A 25,468-nucleotide genomic window follows, 5' to 3' on the forward strand; every position below is an offset into this window, starting at 1 on the left:
CATTGAATCTGTAGATTGCTTTGGGTAGTATAGTCATTTTCACAGTATTGGTTCTTCCAATCCGAGAACATGGTATATTTCTCCATCATATGTCATCTTTGATTTCTTTCATCAGTGTTTTATAGTTTTCTAAGTACAAGTCTTTCACCTCCTCAGGCAGGTTTATTCCTCGGTATTTTATTCTTTTTGTTGCAGTGGTAAATGGGAGTGTTTCCTTAATTTCTCTTTCTGATTTTTCATTGTTGGTGTATAGGAATGCCAGAGATTTCTGTGCATTAATTTTGTATCCTGCAACCTTACCAAATTCATTGATTAGTTCCAGTAGTTTTCTGGTGGCATCTTTAGGGTTTTCTATGTACAGTATCATGTCGTCTGCAAACAGTGACAGCTTTACTTCTTCTTTTCCAATTTGTATTCCTTTTTTTTCTTTTTCTTCTCTGATTGCTGTGGCTAGGACTTCCAAAACTATGTTGAATAGGAGTGGCAAGAGTGGACATCCTTGTCTTGTTCCTGATCTTAGTGGAAATGCTTTCAGTTTTTCACCATTGAGTATGATGCTTGCTGTGGGTTTGTCTTATATGGCCTTTATTATGTTGAGGTAGGTTCCCTCTGTGTCCATTTTCTGGAGAGTTTTTATCATAAATTGGTGTTGAGTTTTGTCAAAAGCTTTTTCTGCATCTATTGAGATGATCATATGGTTTTTGACTCCTTAATTTGTTAAGGAATGGTGTATCACACTGATTAATTTGTGTATATTGAAGAATCCTTGCATCCCTTGGATAAGTCCCACTTGATCATGGTGTGTGATCCTTTTAATGTGCTGTTGAATGCTGTTTTCTAGTATTTTGTTAAGGATTTTTGCATCTATGTTCATCAGTGGTATTGATCTATAATTTTCTATTTTTTGTGATATCTTTTTCTGGGTTTGGTATCAGGGTGATTGTGGCTTCATAGAAGGAATTTGGGAGTGTTTCTACCTCTGCAGTTTTTTGGAAGAGTTTGAGAAGGATCGATGTTAGCTCTTCTCTAAATGTTTGTTAGAATTTGCCTGTGAAGCTGTCTGGTCCTGGACTTTTGTTTGTTGGAAGGTTTTTAATTACAGTTTCAATTTCATTACCTGTGATAGGTCTGTTTATATTTTCTAATTCTTCCTGGTTCAGTCTTGGAAAATTGTACCTTTCCAAGAATGTGTCCACTTCTTTGTGGTTGTCCATTTTATTGTCATATAGTTGTTTGTAGTAGTCTCTTTTATTCCTTGGTATTTCTGCGGTATCAGTTCTGATTTCTCCTTTTTCATTTCTAATTTTATTGATTTGCATCCTCCTTTTTTTTTCTTGATGAGCCTGGCCAAGGGTTTATCAATTTTGTTTATCTTCTCAAAGAACCAGCTTTTAGTTTTATTGATCTTTGCTATTATTTTCTTCACTTCTGTTTCATTTTTTTCTGCTCTCATCTTTATGATTTCTTTCCTTCTACTGACTTTGGGTTTCCTTTGTTCTTCTTTCTCTAGTTGTTTTAAGTGTAGGGTTAGATTGTTTATTTGAGATTTTTCTTGTTTCTTGAGGTGAGATTGTATTGCTATAAACTTCCCTCTTAGAACTGCTTTTGTTGTGTCCCATAGGTTTTGGGTTGTCGTGTTTTCATTGTCATTTGTTTCTGTGTATTTTTTAATTTCTTCTTTGATTTATTCCATGATCTCTGGCTTATTTAGTAGTGCACTGTTTATCCTCCATGTATGTGTATTTTTTACAGGTTTTTTTTCCTGTAATTGATTTCCAGTCTCATAGTGTTGTGGTCAGCAAAGATGCTTGATATTATTTCAATTTTTTAAAATTTTCTGAGGCTTGCTTTGTGTCCCAAGATGTAATCTGTCCTGGAGAATGTTTCATGTGTACTTGAGAAGAAAGTGTATTCTGCCACTTTTGGGTGGAACCGTCTATAAATAACAATTAGATATATCTGGTCTGTTGTGTCATTTAACGCTTGTGTTTCCTTATTTATTTTCTGTTTGGATGATCTGTGCATTGGTGTAAGTGGGGAGTTAAAGTCCCCTCCTATTATTGTGTTACTGTCAATTTCTCCTTTCATGGTTGTTAGCATTTGCCTTATGTATTGAGGTGCTCCTATGTTATAGGGTGCATAAACATTTATAATTGTTATATCTTCTTCTTGGATTGATCCTTTGATCATTAGATAGTGTCTCTCCTTGTCCCTTGTAACAGTCTTTATTTTAAAGTCTATTTTATCAGATACGAGTATTGCTAGTCCAGCTTTCTTTTGATTTCTATTTGCATGGAATATTTTTTTCCATCCCTTCACTTTCAGTCTGTATGTGTCCCTAGGTCTGAAGTGGGTCTCTTGTAGACAGCATATATATGGGTCTTTTTTAGGTATCCATTCAGCCAGTCTGTACCTTTTGGTTGGGGCATTTAATCCATTTACATTCAAGGTTGTTATCGATATGTATGTTCCTATTACCGTTTTCTTAATTGTTTTGGGTTTGCTTTTGTGGGTCCTTTTCTTCTCTTGTGTTTCCTGCTTAGAGAAGTTTCTTTAGCATTTGTTGTAAAGCTGGTTTGGTGGTGCTGAATTCTCTTAGCTTTTGCTTGTCTGAAAAGCTTTTGATTTCTCCATCAAATCTGAATGAGATCCTTGCTGGGTAGAGTAATCTCGGTTGTAGGTTTTTCTCTTTCATCACTTTAAATATGTCCTGCCACTCCCTTCTGGCCTGCAGAATTTCCAGTGAAAAATCAGCTGATAACCTTATGGGGATTCCTTTGTATGTTATTTTTTGTTTTTCCCTTTTAATAGTTTTTCTTTGAATTTAGTTTTTGTTAGTTTGATTAATATGTGTCTTGGTGTGTTTTTCCTAGGGTTTATCCTGTATGGGACTCTGTGCTCCCTGGACTTGGGTGACTATTTCCTTTCCCATGTTAGGGAAGTTTTCCACTGTAATGTCTTCAAATATTTTCTCAGTCCCTTTCTTTTTCTCTTCTTCTTCTGGGACCCCTATAATTAGAATGTTGGTGCGTTTAGTGTTGTCCCAGAGGTCTCTGAGATTGTCTTCAATTCTTTTCATTCTTTTTTCTTTATTCTGCTCCTCAGCAGTTATTTCCACCATTTTGTCTTCCAGCTCACTTATTTGTTCTTCTGCATCAGTTATTCTGTTATTCATTCCTTCTGGTGTATTTTACATTTCAGTTATTGTGTTGTTCATCTCTGTTTGTTTGTTCTTTAGTTCTTCTAGATCTTTTTAAAATATCTCTTGTATTTTCTCAATCCGTGCCTCCATTCTATTTCTGAGATTTTAGATCATCTTTACTATCATTACTCTGAATTCTTTTTCAGATAGAGTGCCTATTTCCTCTTCATTTATTTGGTCTTATAAGCTTTTACCTTGCTCCTTCATCTGTGACATATTTTTTTGCCATCTCTTTTTTTAATGAGTGAGATTGTGTTCCTGTCACACTGATTGTTTGGCCTGAGGCTTCTAACACTGGGGTTTGTAGGCTATTGGGTTGAACTGGGTCTTGGTGCTAAGATGAGGACCTCCATGAGAACTCTCTCTGATGAATATTCCCTGAGGTCTGAGATTCTCTGTTAGTCCAGTGGTTTGGACTCAGAGCTCCCACTGCAGGAGCTTCAGCCTGACCCTGGGCTCATGAACCAAGATCCCACAAGCCGCCTGGGGTGACAAAACAAAACAAACACAACAATAAGGTAAAAAAATAAAATTAGACTCGGAAACTAACAGATATGTTAGGAAGAATATAAAAATAAAAATATAGATGAATCAACAACCGGAAGGTACATCAGTACCACAATAGTAAAAAAGAGGAGGAGGGAAAAGGAAAAAAAAAAAAAAAGTAGGGGGAGACCTTGGCTGTGGAGGGCGGGGCCTAAGCAAGGGCAAGGGTTGGGTGGTGGGTGGGGCCAATGCTCAGGACCCACAGGGCTGGAAAAGGCCCTGGGGGCTGTGGGGGTTGGGGCTTAGGCTCAAGGAACAGAAGGAGCCCAGGCGTGCCCCCCACCCCTGGTCTCAGAGAGCGGGCGACCTCACCTGGGAGCCCAGGAGGCTTCCTGGGCTGAAGTGGGCAGGGCAAATGCCTTCCTCTCCTCTCCTACTCCTCCGGTCTGGGAGGGCCCCTCCCACCTGCCTCTTCTGATCTCCCTGGCCTCAGGGACACCGATCCTGTCTGGTCTCCACTTCTTCTCCACCACCCTCATTCCCCCTATGTCCTACCAGTTCACTTTGGGGTTCCTCCCGTCTCCTTGGGCATCAGAGTCCCCCACCAGCGGCCAGCAGACACCCTAGTTGTTGAAGACTTTTTTTTTTTTTAACTCCCCAGCATAGTTTAATTTTTCTCAAGGCAAGAGCAACGATTGACACAGTGCCCCTCTTTTGTAGAAGGATCGTGATGAGGGGCTGGCATTCATCCCCCTCTTTCTTTGGCCCCATGTCCTTTACAGATTGGTGCTCACGCAAGCTCAGGAAACCAAGGCTGATCATCTGCTCCTAACAGGCCGTTTGTGATTTTAGCTAGACCCAGTTGAACATCAGTGGCCCCTTTGTGGACCATTTTGTTCTGTTTTTCTTAGGAGCAAAATGCCAGCCTGGTCAAGATCTAGAAACTTGCTGTTCCATTGTAATAGGATATGCATTTCAATGAGAGCTACGCAAGTTGAAGGATATTCCTGCTAGCATCAGATTCAGTAAGCCAGTGGGAAAATCTCCCAAGTCCTCTGGAATCACTGAGCCTGAAGGCCTAAGGGGCTGGCAGCTTGCTGCCTAAAAACAGTGCGCTTTTAATGCAGATATGTTGTTTCTGCTCCACCACTGGCAGTAAAACGTTGCCAATAAATCCTATTATTTGTTCCCTTCCTTTCTAACATGTTATTTCTGCACTTATGATTTTAGAAAGATGTTGTTTCCAAACTTTGGGTATAAAGTGAAAATTTCTTTCATGGCACCTGCCACGATGTTGTGTTTTTATTTCCTCATAAAGGAAGAGTTCCTTTATCATGGAATTCAGAACTTTAAAACATTGATTGTTTCATTGTGTAATTCACTTCCTAAACGCATCTTCTTTTCTTTTTAGCCTCAAAATTTGGGATTTACAAAATGAGTGAAAAAGCATAATTTTGGGTTAGGCTTTGGGAACTGTACTGAGGGTTTGGGAAAGGTTTTAAGATGCTGTTACATAAGATGTTAAAATCTTTTGGCAATATTAGGATGAGTCTCTAAAGGTTTTTCTAATTTAACTATTTCAATAAGTGCCAAAGATTTTCTGTGGAAAGAGCATAGAAGCTCTTTAGACGAAGGCCCATTTCACATTTTAATGCAAATTAGTATAATTTGGAGAGTCCGCCTATATTTCTAAATATAACACTGCCTAAGATTTGTGGTATATTTTATATTATCCATTCACTTATACTGATCTCAATTCTGAAAAGCCCTACAGGGATGAATAGATTGCCTGTAGAAAGTAGGTTCATAAGCTTTCAAATATTTAAAGAAAAGATGAGACTGTAAAGGCATGGAAGATAGAGTATATAGAGTTCTCAAGAAAACATTACCCAAGCTCTAGACAAGCTTCCATATCAACGGCATTGGAAGAATAAGACCCCTAAGTAATTACCACCTCCTGTAGTTCACTAAGATATGCCATCAGGTGGCCACGTCCTGGCCACGTAAGAGGAGCGCACTGCAGGCCGTTTCTGGAGCTGCTGGTAATTGCCTCATTTACAATAAAATGTTCCATAGTATATCACTCCCTTGCTTCATGCATGTATTTGTGCCTGATTTATGATTGTCTGCTCCTCAGTGAGCGAGTCGAATGTAACAGATTTTGTTATTTCCCTGCTTTTGCAATTGGTTGGCCTAGAAGACTCAGCGCCGTTTCCTTTCCCTTATTGTTTTCTTCCAGTAGTTGAAGTGGAGACCAAAGGGAGGGAGGAGGAGGGGGAGGGGAGTGGGAGAGCAAGTCTTTCTCCCAGGACACAGTCAGCTTAATATCTCTAGTCTAGAAATTCTGCAAAGGAATGATGATACAGGTAGTCAGCTAACTCAAATCCCTTTAAGCACTAAGAGTCCAGGAGAGAATCCAAAGGCAACTCTCTCTTCAGCCCAGATGGAATGTGCCCCACCACTGAATTAGGGAGCAAACAATCCACATCTTAAGAGCCTGGCAAGACTTTGACTGGAATACTAAACCTCTGATAAAAACAGGCATTTTCTGACCACCTCAGGAATGTAGAGTCGGTTATGAAAATGAAGGTTGATTTGGAAGGGAAAAGGCTCTGCTGTTTTTGATGCTGAAAAATAGATATCTGGAAGGGGAGAGACAGGAGAAAGGGTTATAAGAAGACCTGCCAGCCACTTAACAGCAGCCAGTGCAGGAGAGTGACTAGAAAGCTAAACATCCAGATGGAGGTTCCCAGGCCACTGGGATTATAACATTCCCTTGGCCAAGTGCTTGAGAAAGGCAGGCTAGCAAAATTAAAGCAGGAACAAAAACTAACGCTGGTTCTGGAAGGCTGCAAATCATACCAGTGAACCCCAGAGAAAATGCATTTCTGGGAGCTGGGGTGCCCTGAGGGGGAGCAAGCAATATACTTTGTGCTCTAGTTATGGAGGCCTTGGGGTATGTAAGGGTCTGTTCAAAAGTCTGGATTGTACATTTCCATGGTGTAAAAGTCCAAGTAAGTTTGAAACTGGGAATGATAATGAGTCCAGTTACACACCATACATCCCACTAGCCTGCGTGCTCTTAGCCACTAGAAAGTTTTAATATAATTCAGTCTTCATAAACCGTAAAGAATCTTATTTTGGACTTCCGGGTAAGATGGCGGAAGAGTAAGACGCGGAGATCACCTTCCTCCCCACAGATACACCAGAAATACAGCTACACGTGGAACAACTCCTACAGAACACCTACTGAACGCTGGCAGAAGACCCCAGACCTCCCAAAAGGCAAGAAACTCCCCACATACCTGGGTAGGGCAAAGCGGAGAGATTCCCGCACAGAGGAGCGGTGCCGAGCGGCACTCACCAGCCCGAGAGGCTTGTCTGCTCCCCCGCCGGGGCGGGCGGCGCTGGAGCTGAGGCTCGGGCTTCGGTCGGAGCGCGGCGAGAGGACTGGGGCTGGCGGCGAGAGCTCAGCCTGAAGGGGGCTGGTGTGCCGCAGCTAGCCGGGAGGGAGTCCGGGAGAACTCTGGGGCTGCCGAAGAGGCAGGAGACTTTTTCTTCCCTCTTGGTTTCCTGGTGCGCGAGGAGAGGGGATTAAGAGCGCCGCGTGTAGGAGCTCCAGAGACGGGCGCGAGTCGCGGCTGAAGGCGCGGAGCCCAGAGATGGGCGTGGGACGCTGGGGCTGCTGCTGCCGCCGCCAGGGGGCCTGTGTGCGAGCGCAGGTCACTGTCCACACCGCCCTTCCGGGAGCCTGTGCGGCCTGCCGCTGCCGGGGTCCCGGGATCCAGGGGCGGCTTCCCTGAGAGAACGCACGGCGCGCCTCGGGCTGGTGCAACGTCACGCCGAACTCTGCCGCTGCAGGCTCGCCCCGCACTCCGTGCCCCTCCCTCCCGCCGGGCCTGAGTGAGCCAGAGCCCCCGAAGAGGCTGCTCCTTTAACCCTGTCCTGTCTGAGCGAAGAACAGACGCCCTCCGGCGACCTACATGCAGAGGCGGGGCCAAATCCAAAGCTGAGACCCAGGAGCTGTGAGAACAAAGAAGAGAAAGGGAAACCTCTCCCAGCAGCCTCAGAAGCAGCGGATTAAAGCTCCACAATCAACTTGATGTACCCTGCATCTGTGGAATACATGAATAGACAACAAATCATCCCAAATTGAGGAGCCAGGAGTCAGTGCTGTGCCTCTGAGGTGGGAGAGCCAACTTCAGGACACTGGTCCACAAGAGACCTCCCAGCTCCACATAATATCAAACGGCGAAAATCTTCCAGAGATCTCCATCTCAACACCAGCACCCAGCTTCACTCAACGACCAGCAAGCTACAGTGCTGGACACCCTATGCCAAACAACTAGCAAGACAGGAACACAACGCCACGCATTAGCAGAGAGGTGGCCTAAAATCATAAAAAGTCCACAGACACCCCAAAACACACCACCAGACGTGGACCTGCCCACCAGAAAGACAAGATCCAGCCTCATCCACCAGAACACAGGCAGTAGTCCCCTCCACCAAGAAGCCTACACAACCCACTAAACCAACCTTAGTCACTGGGGACAGACACCAAAAACAACGGGAACTACGAACCTGCAGCCTGCAAAAAGGAGACCCCAAACACAGTAACATAAGCAAAATGAGAAGACAGAAAAACACACAGCAGGAGAAGGAGCAAGATAAAAACCCACCAGACGTAACAAATGAAGAGGTAATAGGCAGTCTACCTGAAAAAGAATTCAGAATAATGATGGTAAAGATGATCCAAAACCTTGGAAATAGAATAGACAAAATGCAAGAAACAGTTAACAAGGACCTAGAAGAACTAAAGATGAATCAAGCATCGATTAAAAACACAATAAATGAAATAAAAAATACTCTAGATGGGATCAATAGCAGAATAACTGAGGCAGAAGAACGGATAAGTGACCTGGAAGATAAAATAGTGGAAATAACTGCTGCAGAGCAAAATAAAGAAAAAAGAATGAAAAGAACAGAGGACAGTCTCAGAGACCTCTGGGACAACATTAAACGCACCAACATTCAAATTATAGGGGTTCCAGAAGAAGAAGAGAAAAAGAAAGGGACTGAGAAAATATTCGAAGAGATTATAGTTGAAAACTTCCCTAATATGGGAAAGGAAATAGTTAATCAAGTCCAGGAGGCAGAGAGAGTCCCATACAGAATAAATCCAAGGAGAAATACACCAAGACACATATTAATCAAACTGTCAAAAATTAAACACAAAGAAATCATATTAAAAGCAGCAAGGCAAAAACAACAAATAACACACAAGGGAATCCCCATCAGAATAACAGCTGATCTCTCAGCAGAAACTCTACAAGCCAGAAGGGAGTGGCAGGACATAATTAAAGTGATGAAGGAGAAAAACCTGCAACCAAGATTACTCTACCCAGCAAGGATCTCATTCAGATTTGATGGAGAAATTAAAACGTTTACAGACAAGCAAAAGCTGAGAGAGTACAGCACCACCAAACCAGCTTTACAACAAATGCTAAAGGAACTTCTCTAGGCAAGAAACACAACAGAAGGAAAAGAACTACAGTAACGAACCCAAAACAATTAAGAAAATGGGAATAGGAACATACATATCAATAATTACCTTAAATGTAAATGGACTAAATGCTCCCACCAAAAGACACAGACTGGCTGAATGGATACAAAAACAAGACCCATATATATGCTGTCTACAAGAGACCCACTTCAGACCTAGAGACACATACAGACTGAAAGTAAGGGGATGGAAAAAGATATTCCATGCAAATGGAAACCAAAAGAAAGCTGGAGTGGCAATTCTCATATCAGACAAAATAGACTTTAAAATAAAGACTACTAGAAGAGACAAAGAAGGACACTACATAATGATCAAGGGATCGATCCAAGAAGAAGATATAACAATTGTAAATATTTATGCACCAAACATAGGAGCACCCCAATACATAAGGGAAATATTAACAGCCATAAAAGGAGAAATCGACAGTAACACAATCATAGTAGGGGACTTTAACACCCCACTTTCACCAATGGACAGGTCATCCAAAATGAAAATAAATAAGGAAACACAAGCTTTAAATGATACATTAAACAAGATGGACTTAATTGATATTTATAGGACATTCCATCCAAAAGCAACAGAATACACATTTTTCTCAAGTGCTCATGGAACATTCTCCAGGATAGATCATATGTTGGGTCACAAATCAAGCCTTGGTAAATTTAAGAAAATTGAAATTGTATCAAGTATCTTTTCCGACCACAATGCTATGAGACTAGATATCAATTACAGGAAAAGAGCTGTAAAACATACAAACACATGGAGGCTAAACAATACACTACTTAATAACGAAGTGATCACTGAAGAAATCAAAGCGGAAATTAAAAAATACCTAGAAACAAATGACAATGGAGACACGACGACCCAAAACCTATGGGACGCAGCAAAAGCAGTTCTAAGAGGGAAGTTTATGGCAATACAATCCCACCTTAAGAAACAGGAAACATCTCGAATAAACAACCTAACCTTGCACCTAAAGCAATTAGAGAAAGAAGAACAAAAACATCCCAAAGTTAGCAGAAGGAAAGAAATCATAAAAATCAGATCAGAAATAAATGAAAAACAAATGAAGGAAACGATAGCAAAGATCAATAAAACTAAAAGCTGGTTCTTTGAGAAGATAAACAAAATTGATAAACCATTAGCCAGACTCATCAAGAAAAAAAGGGAGAAGACTCAAATCAATAGAATTAGAAATGAAAAAGGAGAAATAACAACTGACACTGCAGAAATACAAAAGATCATGAGAGATTACTATAAGCAACTCTATGCCAATAAAATGGACAACCTGGAAGAAATGGACAAATTCTTAGAAATGCACAACCTGCCAAGACTGAATCAGGAAGAAATAGAAAATATGAACAGACCAATCACAAGCACTGAAATTGAAACTGTGATTAAAAATCTTCCAACAAACAAAAGCCCAGGACCAGATGGCTTCACAGGCGAATTCTATCAAGCATTTAGAGAAGAGCTAACACCTATCCTTCTGAAACTCTTCCAAAATATAGCAGAGGGAGGAACACTCCCAAACTCATTCTATGAGGCCACCATCACCTTGATACCAAAACCAGACAAGGATGTCACAAAGGAAGAAAACTACAGGCCAATATCACTGATGAACATAGATGCAAAAATCCTCAACAAAATACTAGCAAACAGAATCCAACAGCACATTAAAAGGATCATACACCATGATCAAGAGGGGTTTATTCCAGGAATGCAAGGATTCTTCAATATACGCAAATCAATCAACGTGATACACCATATTAACAAACTGAAGGAGAAAAACCATATGATCATCTCAATAGATGCAGAGAAAGCTTTTGACAAAATTCAACACCCATTTATGATAAAAACCCTGCAGAAAGTAGGCATAGAGGGAACTTTCCTCAACATAATAAAGGCCATATATGACAAACCCACAGCCAGCATCATCCCCAATGGTGAAAAACTGAAACCATTTCCACTAAGATCAGGAACAAGACAAGGTTGCCCACTCTCACCACTCTTATTCAACCTAGTTTTGGAAGTTTTAGCCACAGCAATCAGAGAAGAAAAGGAAATAAAAGGAATCCAAATCGGAAAAGAAGAAGTAAAGCTGTCACTGTTTGCAGATGACATTATACTATACATAGAGAATCCTAAAGATGCTACCAGAAAACTACTAGAGGTAATCAATGAATTTGGTAAAGTTGCAGGATACAAAATTAATGCACAGAAATCTCTGGCATTCCTATATACTAATGATGAAAAATCTGAAAGTGAAATCAAGGAAACACTCCCATTTACCATTGCAACAAAAAGAATAAAATATCTAGGAATAAACCTACCTAAGGAGACAAAAGACCTGTATGCAGAAAATTATAAGACACTGATGAAAGAAATTAAAGATGATACAAATAGATGGAGAGATGTACCATGTTCTTGGATTGGAAGAATCAACATTGTGAAAATGACTCTACTACCCAAAGCAATCTACAGATTCAATGCAATCCCTATCAAACTACCACTGGCATTTTTCACAGAACTAGAACAAAAAATTTCACAATTTGTATGGAAACACAAAAGACCCCGAATAGCCAAAGCAATCTTGAGAACGAAAAATGGAGCTGGAGGAATCAGGCTCCCTGACTTCAGACTATACTACAAAGCTACAGTAATCAAGACAGTGTGGTACTGGCACAAAAACAGAAATATAGATCAATGGAACAGGATAGAAAGCCCAGAGATAAACCCACGGACATATGGTCACCTTATCTTTGATAAAGGAGGCAGGAATGTACAGTAGAGAAAGGACAGTCTCTTCAATAAGTGGTGCTGGGAAAACTAGACAGGGACATGTAAAAGTATGAGATTAGATCACTCCCTAACACCATACACAAAAATAAGCTCAAAATGGATTAAAGACCTAAATGTAAGGCCAGACACTATCAAACTCCTAGAGGAAAACATAGGCAGAACACTCTATGACATAAATCACAGCAAGATCTTTTTTGACCCACCTCCTAGAGAAATGGAAATAAAGACAAAAATAAACACATGGGACCTAATGAAACTTCAAAGCTTTTGCACAGCAAAGGAAACCATAAACAAGACCAAAAGACAACCCTCAGAATGGGAGAAAATATTTGCAAATGAAGCAACTGACAAAGGATTAATCTCCAAAATTTATAAACAGCTCATGCAGCTCAATAGCAAAAAAACAAACAACCCAATCCAAAAATGGGCAGAAGACCTAAATAGACATTTCTCCACAGAAGATATACAGAGAGCCAACAAACACATGAAAGGATGCTCAACATCTTTACTCATTAGAGAAATGCAAATCAAAACTACAATGAGATATCATCTCACACCAGTCAGAATGGCCATCATCAAAAAATCTAGAGACAATAAATGCTGGAGAGGGTGTGGAAAAAAGGGAACACTCTTGCACTGCTGGTGGGAATGTGAATTGGTACAGCCACTATGGAGAACGGTATGGAGGTTCCTTAAAAAACTACAAATAGAACTACCATATGACCCAGCAATCCCACTACTGGGCATATACCCTGAGAAAACCATAATTCAAAAAGAGACATGTACCAAAATGTTCATAGCAGCCCTATTTACAATAGCCCAGAGATGGAAACAACCTAAGTGTCCATCATCGGATGAATGGATGGAGAAGATGTGGCACATATATACAATGGAATATTACTCAGCCATAAAAAGAAATGAAATTGAGCTATTTGTAATGAGGTGGATGGACCTAGAGTCTGTCATACAGAGTGAAGTAAGTCAGAAAGAGAAAGACAAATACTGTATGCTGACACATATATATGGAATTTAAGAAAAAAAAATGTCATGAAGAACATAGGGGTAAGACAGGAATAAAGACACAGACCTACTAGAGCATGGACTTGAGGATATGGGGAGGGGGAAGGGTAAGCTGTGACAAAGTGAAAGAGCGGCATGGACATATATACACTACCAAACGTAAGGTAGATAGCTAGTGGGAAGCAGCCGCATAGCACAAGGAGATCAGCTCGGTTCTTTGTGACCGCCTGGAGGGGTGGGATAGGGAGGGTGGGAGGGAGACGCAAAAGGGAGGGGATATGGGAACATATGTATATGTATAACTGATTAAATTTGTAAAATAAAAAAATAAAAATAAAAAAAAAAAGAATCTTATTTTGGGGTTTTCCATACCACAGAGCATCCAACATTAATATATCTCAACATCCAAAGTGAAATACAAATTTTATTATAGACAAGATTTTTATAATTGAAAATTATTTCATATCAAATAACTCATTTACTTTACGACCGACTGTGATTTTTTGGAAATCATTGTGCATTCAAAATTCTCACTAAGTGAGAAAATACAAGCTACTGATTGTTTTCAAGTTGGAGTGAAATTGTGCAAATATTAAATGTAATGATTGGTGAATAGGAGTATAAGATTTCTATAGGCATTTGGTTAAACATTTATTAATATTGAATTTCCATCTTCTTTTCGTATTTTAGAGACAATAACCCTTTTTTTAGGTCTCCAGCATTTTCATGGGTCCTTGAATAGCTCACAGGCTCTTGTCACTGTGTCTGTAGTGCCGGTTGGATAAGGCAGCTGTTTCCAGCTGAGCCCATCACAAGGAAGATAGTTGCTAAACCAGTTTATTTAGACAGTTGGGTGCAATTTGGAAGGAAAGTTTTTGAAAGATGTGAACAAGTGATCTTGTCTTCAGTTTTACAATGATACTTTGATTCTGTAATTTACTTAATTGTATTCCCAACAGAAGGAAAAGGAAGGAGTTGAATGTCTTCTGATTACTGGACAGACAGATTTCTACCCTAAGAAGCACTTGGAAATTCTGGGCACTTACTTGTCAAGGAAAGAAAGGTGCTTATTTATTTGCACTCAGCCTTGTTCCACAAAGGAGGTTGTGTGCCACAAATATACCTGTGATGCTCTGGGGGAAGTGTTATTCTTTTATACCTCATTAGAGGTAGGGAAGGTCTTTGTTTGGAAAGTTCTTTGAAAAGCCACTTGGGAATGAAGTGGGGATTCCAGGGCCTGAGTGTCCACTGATGCCCAGGTCTCAGAGATGGCGAGGGGTGGGGTGATTGTGTGCTCCTTTACCTAACAGAAGGGTGAGAGATAGGAGATTCCTATAGGAACATCCAAGTAGGAGGGAACAGGTTCCAAGAGAGCTGGATCGATCTGGTAAGGGTGACTTAACATGGTGGAGAGTTTAGAGAGCAGATGGGTTTAAATAGAACTGCCAAGCGGTTTGTGGTGTGTTCTTTTTGGTGAGCATGAAAAGAAGGACAAAGGGAATTTGAAATCTAAGTTACCCACGTAACAGGGGTAATAAATCAGAAGAGGCATTCCCGAAAAGGGACACACAGAATGCTGAGGAATCTACTGAAAATTAAGCTGGGAATAGTCCTGGCATAAGTTTTATAAGATCCCCAAATGATTAATTGTAAGTTCTTTAAGAAGATGAGTAATGTGAGTTGCCTAGCTTAGTCTTAGGCACAGTGTAGGACCCAGGAGGTTAGTTCCCTTTTCTCCCCTCCTTGGAGGCATCTGTCAACCTCATTCTAAAGGTCTGATGTACTGTTCTTCAAGGTTCTATTCTAAACTCTCTTTCCCTTTGAATTTCATTCTCTCTCACCATACTCTCCTCTGCCCAATTTTCCTTTCTCTTAGTGGTGAATTAATTTTATCAATGATTTTGCTAAGCCATTTTCAATTTTTCATTCTTCTTATTCTTCACATCCAGTCAGTTGATAAATACTATTAATACTACCTGGGAAATATGTCTGACATCATATCAGTTTCCTATAGCTGTAATAACAAATCACTACAAACTTCGTGGCTTAAAACACAAATTTATTATCTTACAGTTCTGGAGGTGAGAAGTCCAAAATGGGTCTCACTGGGCTAAACCAATGTGTCAGCAAGATTGCATTCCTTCTGGAGGCTGTAGAGAAGTGTCTGCTTCTTTGCCTTTCTAGCTTCTAGAGGCTGCACGAGTGTTTGGCTCATGGCCTCTTACTCCACGTTCAAAGACAGCAGGGCAGCATCTTCTCTCTGATCTCTGCTTCCATCCTTGCATTTTCTCTCCGACTCTGATCCTCCTGGCTCCCTCATATAAGGAATCTTGTGTTTAGATTGGGCCCACCCTGATAATTCAGAGTAATCTACCCATCTCAAGATCTGTAATCACATCTGCAGAGTCCCATTTTCCATATAAGGTAACACATACACAGATTCTGGGGATTTAGGGCATAGACATCTCTGGAAGGCCATTATTTAGCCTACCACACATATCCTTGACCATTTCCCTCTATCTTGTTACCATCAGATTTGCCTTACCTCATGCCTGGATTATTATAATGCTACCTCTAACTGTAGAACTTCACCCCTCCAATCCAGTATACCCACTGTTTCCCACTGTCGTCCTATAGCTGGGATCTGGCCACACCTTTCTCTTTCTCAGAGCCACTCAATGGCTCCTCACTGTATACAGAAGAAATCCCCCAATTCTTAGATGTTGAAGGTGGCCTTCCCTTTTGTATTTCCCACTTTCTGCTCCTCACACAATTCAAGCACGCATTCCGTATACTAGTTCTACTTACTATTCTTTCAGCATGTCCTGAACTTCCTCAAATACTTCCTTCTGCTTTTACTGTTCCTTCCAGGTTCAATTTTCTTCCATTTCCCTACCTTGTCAGCTAAAGCCCGAATAATCAATCAGTCAGTCAGGACTCAAATCAAATCTCCCCTCTTCTATGACACCTAGATCCTTTCAGTCTTCCCATATTTTTACCACCTCTTTTCCTTCCAAAGACCTCTGTATACATTATTATAATGATATGGCTGTCTGTCTCCCCAGACTGTGAGGCTGTCAAGGGCAGGCACTGTGACTTGGTGATTTTTTGAGACCTCATAGCACAATACAAAATGTTCATTGGAAAAAAGGAACAGATAATCTGTTTTATTAAATGTTGGAGAGTTTTCTTTAAGGGATAGCCAAAGGAGTTACAGCAATGCCCTTAAAAATCATTTTTAGAGGAATATTATGATTCAAATACAAAAGTTTTGCACATTTGATTTGCTCAGTTTGCTGGCTGGAGGAAATTTTCTCTGTTTTCTGAGCTGTACCCTCTCAGGGAGGTTTAGCATTCTCCAAAAGATCCCTCGGGTCTTTCCCAATCCTTTCCCCCCAAGTAGAGTTTCACATCTGCTTTGTCATTTGTGAGCCTCGGATATGGTGCCAAGGGGTCCTGTTCTCCAACAGACACTTCTGTTCAACTCTGTCTGCAGTGAATGACCCCTCTCAGTTCCTTATCCAGTATTTAACTCCCTGTTTCTGAGCTGTATTGAAGGTGAGGAAGGCCTATCTGATCTCCCAAGGGGCTCAGTGCCAGCAGAGTAATTAGCTAGGCTTCCTGCCAGTTCTGAGCTTTGATCTGGAAACCCATAACCTCAGTTTCAATATGGTGGTAGAAGAAGGTGCTGGGCTGAAGAAGAATGCTCATGGCTCTTCTTTCAAAACTGTACAAACATTACCCCAGACAGGTTGAGAACTGGACTACACAAAGCGTTGTTGAAAAAAGAAGAGATTTATTGGTTCATTTTACTAATCGGACTCTGACAATGTGTTAGTGGCTTCACAGAAAATTTAAACTAAGGATGCCTGTATTCAAAGGCGATTAGGCAGATAAAGTTATTGAATTGTGAACGGCATTTCTCTGGGCACAGGAAGGCTCAATGTGAACAGATATGCTTCTGTTAGGATGTTTGTGACTGTAGGGAAAGTGGCATCAGGAAAAGCCAACTGCATTTTTTACATCCTAAAATAAAATTCAGGGAGGAGAAGAAACATGGTATGACACGTAAAAGGCACATTACCAGAAGACACATTCTGGTTTTGTGGCCACTAGCTTAAATACAAAAGATTTCTGTTGGGGTGAGGTTTGAAAGGCTGACCAGAAAAAAAGCAGCCTCAGAAAGCTGTCTGCCTATGTGAAGTACTTTGCTGGCACCAGCATGGAATGTGGCCGCTTCATTTGGTATCCAACCGAGAGCTATAGATTTTTTACTAATACTCTTGGAGAAAGAGTTTGGCAAATATCCTTTAAGAGGTATGCTCAGAAGATTGGCCTGGCTGCCAGAGAAGCATGTGGAACCCCAAAGGATGTCACCGCACTTCCTTAATGCTGTTCCTTCATGGAGATTTGACTATAGCTTTTCAACTTGAGAGTGAATCATAATGGAATTGCAAAGTGGTCTCATTATGTTAGATGGATTGAAACGACCTGTAATGTATGACAATGTAGATGTTGGGAGGGGGTGTTAGTGGTGGCTGGCAGCAGGCTTGGCCCATGTTCAGTTAATGAAGGCAGCGGTCTCTCTGGGTGACTGACGGGGATTCTGGGGATTCTGACCCTGTCTTAAAAATACCTACCCTGCTGGCCTGTCATGATGCTTTTATCTCAGCCTTTAAATACCTGCTGGCTAAGGCTTAGAGGACTTTAACAACCAATAAAATCCAAGGCTGCTGGAATGCATCACACTTTCAATTGTATTGGCACCTGAGAGAATTCCCTTCAAACTTGTCTCTCTCCCAGTTTCCTTGTCTGTTCTTGACATGACCACCATCCATGATCTCTCTCATCTCCTCACCACACACATCTAATTAGGAAGGGAGTCTTGTCATTCCTAGCTCTGGGTTGATGTCTCTGCATCCAGTGTGCTGCCTTGATCATCTCTTGCTTGTATCAGTGCAGTGGGCTTGGGTCTTTTGCCAGGGCCACTGGATGAGCCTTCTTCACACTACCTCCACTTGCCTTTCTAAAATAAGGCTCTCATCTTGTCACCATCCCCCTTAAAACCATTCCACAACTCTTCAGTGATCACAGGATTGTCCAAGCTTGTATCTTAACAACAAAGACCCTTCACTGGACCCTTCCCACCACCTTTCTCTGCTCCCTGGATTCCCACCATGTGCGAAACACTCAGCTTTTACCTGATTATAAAAGCAGCATCTTTTAAAACTTTACTTTATTGTATGTGTTCTTGCCCCTCTACCTAGAATGAACTTTCCCTTCGTCGTCTTATCTTTTCAAACCCAGAACGTATGTTAGTGCTGTTTCTGCAACTCTTCTAGACCAGACTTAGCTGGTCCCCTTTCTGCTCAAAATAATTTGTACACAACTTCACCAAAGCACTTTCCATACTGTTAGTAACTTTCTACCTACTTTCTCAAAGATATGAATAATGTAGCATTCATCTCTAGGTCTTCAGTGCCTGACAATGTCTAGAACAAGAAATCTAAGTTTAAAAGTTCACTACAGTAAATGGGCTGTTCTTGGGAATTTGTACGTATGATCAGTTGCCCATGTAAAGAGCTATGTTGGTGGAGTTCTATGACAAACTAAAAAGCAAGGGAAAAGAATCTTCATTTGTACAACTTTTTCTCCTTTTTTTAAAAAAAATACCATTCCCCTCATTTTCTCTTAGGAAAGGCTTATGCAGTCTGTTACCTCAATCTTTAATGACAAAACAACTATTAATGGAGTACCTACTTTATCACAGACATTTTGGGGAATGCATGTGTCAGGAAATAACATGGGCAAGGTCTCTTCTTTCATGGGACTTGTAATCTAGGTTGGGCAAGATAGACATTAAATTCACAAATATGAGAATAAGATCATTTCAGATAGTGATAAGTGCTATATAGAGAATTAAAACAGGGCGACATCGGAGCAATTTACTGAAAGGCTCCTTTGGATTGGTGTTATCACATGTCTCAGAGAAGCTGTCATTAAGCAAAAAGTGAATGACAAGAAGGGAAGAAGATTGTAACCCTGTGAAGACATGTGGATGAGGACAGGAGAGGTGGGGAGCATCTAGAGCAAAGACAGCCGCAGCTAGTGCAGAAACCCCAAGAGAGAGAGAGCAAGATGGATACATTTAGGAAGAAAAGAGGGCCCCAGTGGCGGAAGAAAGACATGTAGGGGAAAAAGGTAGTGTATGAGTTTTTTGTTTGTTTGTTTTTTGCGGTACGTGGGCCTCTCACTGTTGTGGCCTCTCCCGTTGCGGAGCACAGGCTCCGGATGCACAGGCTCAGCGGCCATGGCTCACAGGCCCAGCCGCTCCACGGCATGTGGGATCCTCCCGGACCGGGGCACGAACCCATGTCCCCTGCATCGGCAGGCGGACTCTCAACCACTGCGCCACCAGAGAAGCCCAGTATACGAGCTTTGAGAGGTGCGCAAGCACAGATGGTGCAGAGCAGGCAGAGACAGTTTTCTTGTCAGCACAGGAAGCCTTTGGAGGGCTTTCAGCAGGAGAGCAGCTCCATTGTAAGGCTGGAGATCCAGGCCCTGTGGAATTGGCATCCAGCATGGCTCTCAAAGGTTTCCTGATGGAATCTAGAGAGTGAATGTGCACCTCCCTGCTCCCCAGCTCACCTCCGTCTCTGTCCTGATTTCTCTTCTGTTCCCATTTGTCTCTTTCTTACTGCTCTTGAGGACTCTGGTACATAGTTCAAAGCACCAAGCACATGATGTCTCTTTTCCCTTGTTATATCTAAACTTTTATATTCTACCCTCTACTATATCCTATTTATCATCTGGTGGACTTTATGCTCCAGGAAAATGCAGTAGATTTTTCCTGTGGTTTTGCAGTCTCCTGGTATACCGTACACATACCCTAATTTGAGAAGCATTAGGATACAGAACAGATTGACTTAATTTGAGTGAGTTGGGTTAGGTCCAACATGGAGTGGGCATGCTTGACTGTGAGCCTCCACTGAGGACCCAGCAGGGAATCCAGGTAGAGAGAAGTTTTGCCAGTGAGCAGGGTTAAGGAAGCAACACAGGACAAAAGAGCTGTTGAAATGGGGAGTGAGAAGGTTCCAGTGGCAAACTTTTCTTACTCCCTTCACTTATTTTATACATCCAGAGGGCATCTGTGTGCTCCTATCAGAAGGTAAGTCCCACAAGCAGGGACCTTGCCTGATCTCTTGATCTGTTCACTGCTCTATCCTCAGAGCCTAGAGCTCCATTCCTTATGGAGTGAATGAATGAATGATGAAATGATTGAATGAGCATGGAAATTAGCAAGGCCTGCAGCCATTGCACTGATCTGAGACTCCTCCAGAAGAAGATCAGGAAAAATATGCCACCAATGAAGACGTCACCTAGAAATGATCTTGGAATTTTACTGACATTTAGAGAGGGTGTTTGAGAAGGAGGAGGTGGGAAAGAGAAAAAAGGGGAAAATCCATGGAATTAAAACTGCATAGGCAAAAAAAAAAGAGAAAGAAAAAGAAAATTAGAAAAAGAGAAACAACAGGTATAGTTTTAAAATAAGTATAAAATTGAACAGGGATTATAACATATTTAATCAGACTATAAAAGTCTTTCATAATTACTGAGGTGACAAAGAAACCCCTTGAAAGGAAGTTTATGAAGCACCGCTCCAATCAGGTTCAGATCCTTTTGGGATCGCTTGAGTGATAACTGTGTGGGTGTTACTCCCTGTAGATTATCATTTTCTTTCTGAATTCATTTCCTTCAGTAGAAATGAGAGCCTGCGTCACTCACAGGGCATTCTTGTGTGATGTGTGGGTTTTCCTACCTGAGAGTTCATAGAACCATGGGGCTAGTAGTTAAAAGTCACAGGAGGCTCAGCCTGGCCCTAGGTAGGAAGGCTCCATCATCATCTAGAATGGGAGGCCGGAAGATGCCCAGGCAGGGAGTGCCCGGGGCACTCTTTTCAGCAGGTTGTATTGGTGTGTCATCATCATGTCCAAATAGTAGGACCTGTTCCTTTGCATTCTTCAAGTCTCAGCTCAAATGCTCTCTTCCCTCTCTACTTCCCCCAAGACTTCCTTCTCTTTTTTCCCACTGAGCTTAGTATGTATCTACAGTATATTAATTATATTTAATTATAATACAGATAGCTCAATTACCAAGCATGCATTATGTACCACACAGTTTATTCATATATTCACTTATCCCATCATTCATTCATGAGTTACTGAACATCTTTCAACCTAAGGCACTGTGCTGGGTAAATCCTTGGGACACCAAAACAGTGAAACACGGCAGCTGCTAGCTTAGCGTCTAGTGGGGAGAAAAAGGTTTAAATACCCTTGGATGAGTGGCTACTATGTTTTAGTTACCATGCTGGGTACTTTACCTGCATTGTTTAATTTCATAACAGTTCTGTAAAATGAGAACTGGGAAGCAGACACTCAGAGAGTAAACTCATTTGATTGCCTCAAGGCCACATGATTAGGAAATGATAGAGCTGAGATTGTAACTCAGGTCTATTAGGTTCCCAACTAACTTTTTTTCCCCCTAAATTACATTCCTATTATTCTTTGCTAGTCAGTTATTGTTTGCTTCTCCCCATAAATGGCATCTGTAGCTCTCTGCCCCCTTCCCCTTATTATTACGCTGTAAGATCTACATGTTAGGGAGCATGTCTCTTTTTTTTTTTTTTTTTTTTTTATCTTTTTGCGGTATGCGGGCCTCTCACTGTCGTGGCCTCTCCCGTTGCGGAGCACAGGCTCCGGACGCGCAGGCCCAGCGGCCATGGCTCACGGGCCCAGCCGCTCCGCTGCATATGGGATCCTCCCAGACCGGGGCACGAACCCGTATCCCCTGCATCGGCAGGCGGACTCTCAACCACTGCGCCACCAGGGAGGCCCGGGAGCATGTCTCTTTATCGCTGTTTTCTGCCAGAGGGTTTAGGATTTTGTAGGTGCATAGTTGAGGATTTGTTGAAAGGATGCTTGCACGCATGAATGAAATTGCGCCCCACACTAAGCTTCAGGTCCCATCCTTCAAAGTGATATGCCCTCACAGTCAGCTCAGCTCTCTTTCCTAGCTCCAGGCATCTATTACCGGTATCCATCAGGGTCCAGCCAGTTATTTGAAGCGGGAAATATCTTAACACAGAAATTGGAGGCTTGCACATCTATGAGAAAGTCTGGGAGCCAGGGCTAAGAGGGAACTGCTGGTGCTCCAGAAATCTAAACATGTAGGAAGCAGAGGAAAGCTATGGCAGCCTCAAAGTGATTTTTGAAAGGACACTGAGACCTCAAGTCACTGGGGCCTCAGTTGCTGCTGGAGAGAGGAGGCTTCTCCTCTTTGCTTTCCAAACCCCGAGTGGGAACCTTTCCTTGGAAACTAACCCCAAATCCTGGCGGTACAGAATTCTGGGAACTATAGTTCCCAGGGGAGAGAGCAAGAGGAGGCGAGGAGGCTTCTGAGTTCACAGTCTGACTCTTGTTAAACTCAGGTTCCTTTTCTCTTCGCTGCTAGATGAAGTTTCTCACTGGGAGCCCTGGCACCACGGTCTCACTCACGCAACGCTCCCAGAAGTCAGCGTGGATTCTCATTGCCACGCTAACACTGGCAACATTTGAACTTTCGCCAGAAACAAAAGGAGATCCATCTCTAACCAGAGCAAGGGAATTCTTCTTTTTTTGTTTGTTCTTTTCTAACAGAGACTAAATTATGAGGTCTAAGTCTGGGTAGAGCTTTCAAATAGAGCCCTGACCAGTGCTGAATCGACTTGAGGAATGATGAAGGGCTGGCTTCTCTCTCGAGGCAGCTGTGAGCTTGGTCAGCCCTTTGCAAAGTAGGAGGAAATTTAATGAACCCAAATAAGACATGATCCTTTGTGGCTATAAAAGTTACACTTTGAAAAAGCTCAGCTGGTCAAGAGCCACTTGAAAATGATGTTACTGCTGGGGAACTCTGTCAGAAGTCCACTCCTGTGGGTGAGTTTCCTTCTCTTTGAGGGAAAACAAAGAGAGGTTTTACAAGCTAGAGAAGGGTCATTTTGCCATTTGAAAGAGCACATTCAAAAACTGAGGCCCAGTGCGTTTGGGAGACATCCATAGTCAGTACCTGTTTATTTGTCCAGCTTTACACCATGTAAGTGATGCAGAATCCTTTCCGCCTCTAATAATACCTCCACCGTGGCCCTGAGTTAATGGAAAGCTGGAACGGCCAAGTGAGAGCCGGCGCTCAGATTAACCACTGTGGGTCAGACAAGTCCACAGCTGCGGTCGCGGAGGGAGGTGAGTGGGTGGAGGGAGGGAGAGCAGAGGAAGCCCTTCCTAAAATATTTTTGCCTAGTCAACGGATTGAATGCACGGTATTTTACCACCAAATTCATCAACTGGAGGATTTTCTAAAGGATCTGGGGAAACAACCACCTAATTCAAATTCTATAGCTTCTAATTGTACAAGCAGCACATTTTAGAACCCTTTTGTGCCAAGGAGTCTTCATGCATAGAGCACTTCGTCTGCTTATACAGTAGGCAGCGGGGCTTAAAGAGCGTAATTATTATGTGTTTCTAGTTTGCCTCAAATTTTGATTCAGTCAGAATCCCTGAATCTGACAGCCTATAATCAAACAAAGGGAGTGCTCTGGAAGCAAGGGATTAACAGAGGGGAATTAAACTGTCGTTTTGAAACAGCTTAGACCCATATGAAAGCCCGTTTAGGAGTTTCTCCATAAATATCCCTTTTGTTTTGTCTAATTGCAGGTTTGAATGTATCAGACTCATCAATGGGATTAGGGTTAATAGATGTTTGGTCACGCAGAACATGCAGAGGAGGAATCTGATACACACACACAAAAATTGCACTTAATGAGCTTAGCAAATGTTTGCCATATTTTTAATGAACCCTAGGGCTATCATTTAGAAATGCTTAGCAACTGCTTTTCCATCCTTGAAAATAGAGCAACTGAAGGACATTAACACTATGTACACCCGTAAATAAGAGGAGCTATTTAAAGACACCAGCCAGGAGGAGGGAATGATGACATTTTTCTGTCCCAGAGCCAATGATACTTAACACTCTGGGTGTGGGTTCCATGTGTGACAACATAGTTGGGAGGTTCAAGTTTCCCCAAAGGGCACCACAGAGTGTGAGGCTTTTGCAAAGAGTCATATAACCATTTTCTTTTTTTAAGTGAAACCTGTTTAGGATCAAATCTCCCAGCCTCCTCCCCCAGCCCTGCTTTTGTTTTTCACACCTTCCTGCTGCCCTTTCCAAGTATCTGTGGAGAGGCTTTTGAAATTGGAGGTTATATGTTGCTGCTGCTTCCCTAGGTCCAAGTCCGCCCAGGCCACGAGGCAGGCCTCTCCCCAGCTCAGCCGAGCAGGGCCAGATCGGCAGGTTCTCGGGATTGATTACTCAGAAGATTGAATGATCCATCTTGAGAGCCCATGGGATTTGGCTCCGAAAGCAATGCAGTCGGCAGTAATGAGGACTTATTGAAGTAGGCTGTGTGGCTTGTGCTCTCAGAGCACAGACTGGGCCTAAAAGAATCAGGTTTTCCTTGGGGAAGGTTAGATTTGATAGAGCACAAAATGCAAGTCCAGTGGATTATGGTTAGAGCAAATGAAGGATGACTTAGATCCTTGGTTTTCATAGAGCCAATTGATTTCAAGGACTTCTTGCAATCTCCTCCAGCCCTGCCTCTAAAGGAGGCCAAAAGAGACACCGCCCCATCAAAAAACAACAGAAAAACTAAGCACAACCATTTTTCAGCTCTGCTTGAAAATGAACACTCCTGCAACAGCAGCTGACTTTGGTGTTGGACTACGGGATCATAATTCTTCTTAGGCTAGAACTAAGAAAAGGCCCTTTCTCGTATTGTACAGGAGCTCTGTAAAGTGTACAAAATTATGAAGTTTTCTTTGGAGAGAGTAGAATAAAGGACCTCAGTGGCATGCGGGAAAAGGGTCTGTTTATTTTGTTCTTGTTGTTCTTGTGGTGGTGGTGGTGAGGGTGGTGGTGGCCATGCATATGTCTGTGTGTTTATGTGTTTTGCTAGTCATTTGTCATCAAGTGCTCCTTGCCCTCAAGCGACTATTAGAATGCCTGGTTTGATGAATGAAGCTAGAGATATTACCGAAGGCTTTATGGCTTTGTGGCTTAAAAACATTGTCAGTAATAAGCAATTTTTCTTTTAGAAGTGTCTAAATTCTTGGCATCCAAGCCAGTGGATCAGATGAGTTCCAAAAATATCATTTGTTAAATGGCTCCCTTAGGTCATAGGTCCAAAACCCAAACACCTACAGAATCTAGATTGGAAATATAATTGAATGAATCTAGGTAGATGAATTATTAAGGAGTTGTAGGAACTGCAGAAAACTGAAAACCACACATGTCCCATCTGAAGT

The sequence above is a fragment of the Mesoplodon densirostris genome, chromosome 6 (genome assembly GCF_025265405.1).
Source record: "Mesoplodon densirostris isolate mMesDen1 chromosome 6, mMesDen1 primary haplotype, whole genome shotgun sequence".
NCBI classification, from domain to species: domain Eukaryota; kingdom Metazoa; phylum Chordata; class Mammalia; order Artiodactyla; family Ziphiidae; genus Mesoplodon; species Mesoplodon densirostris.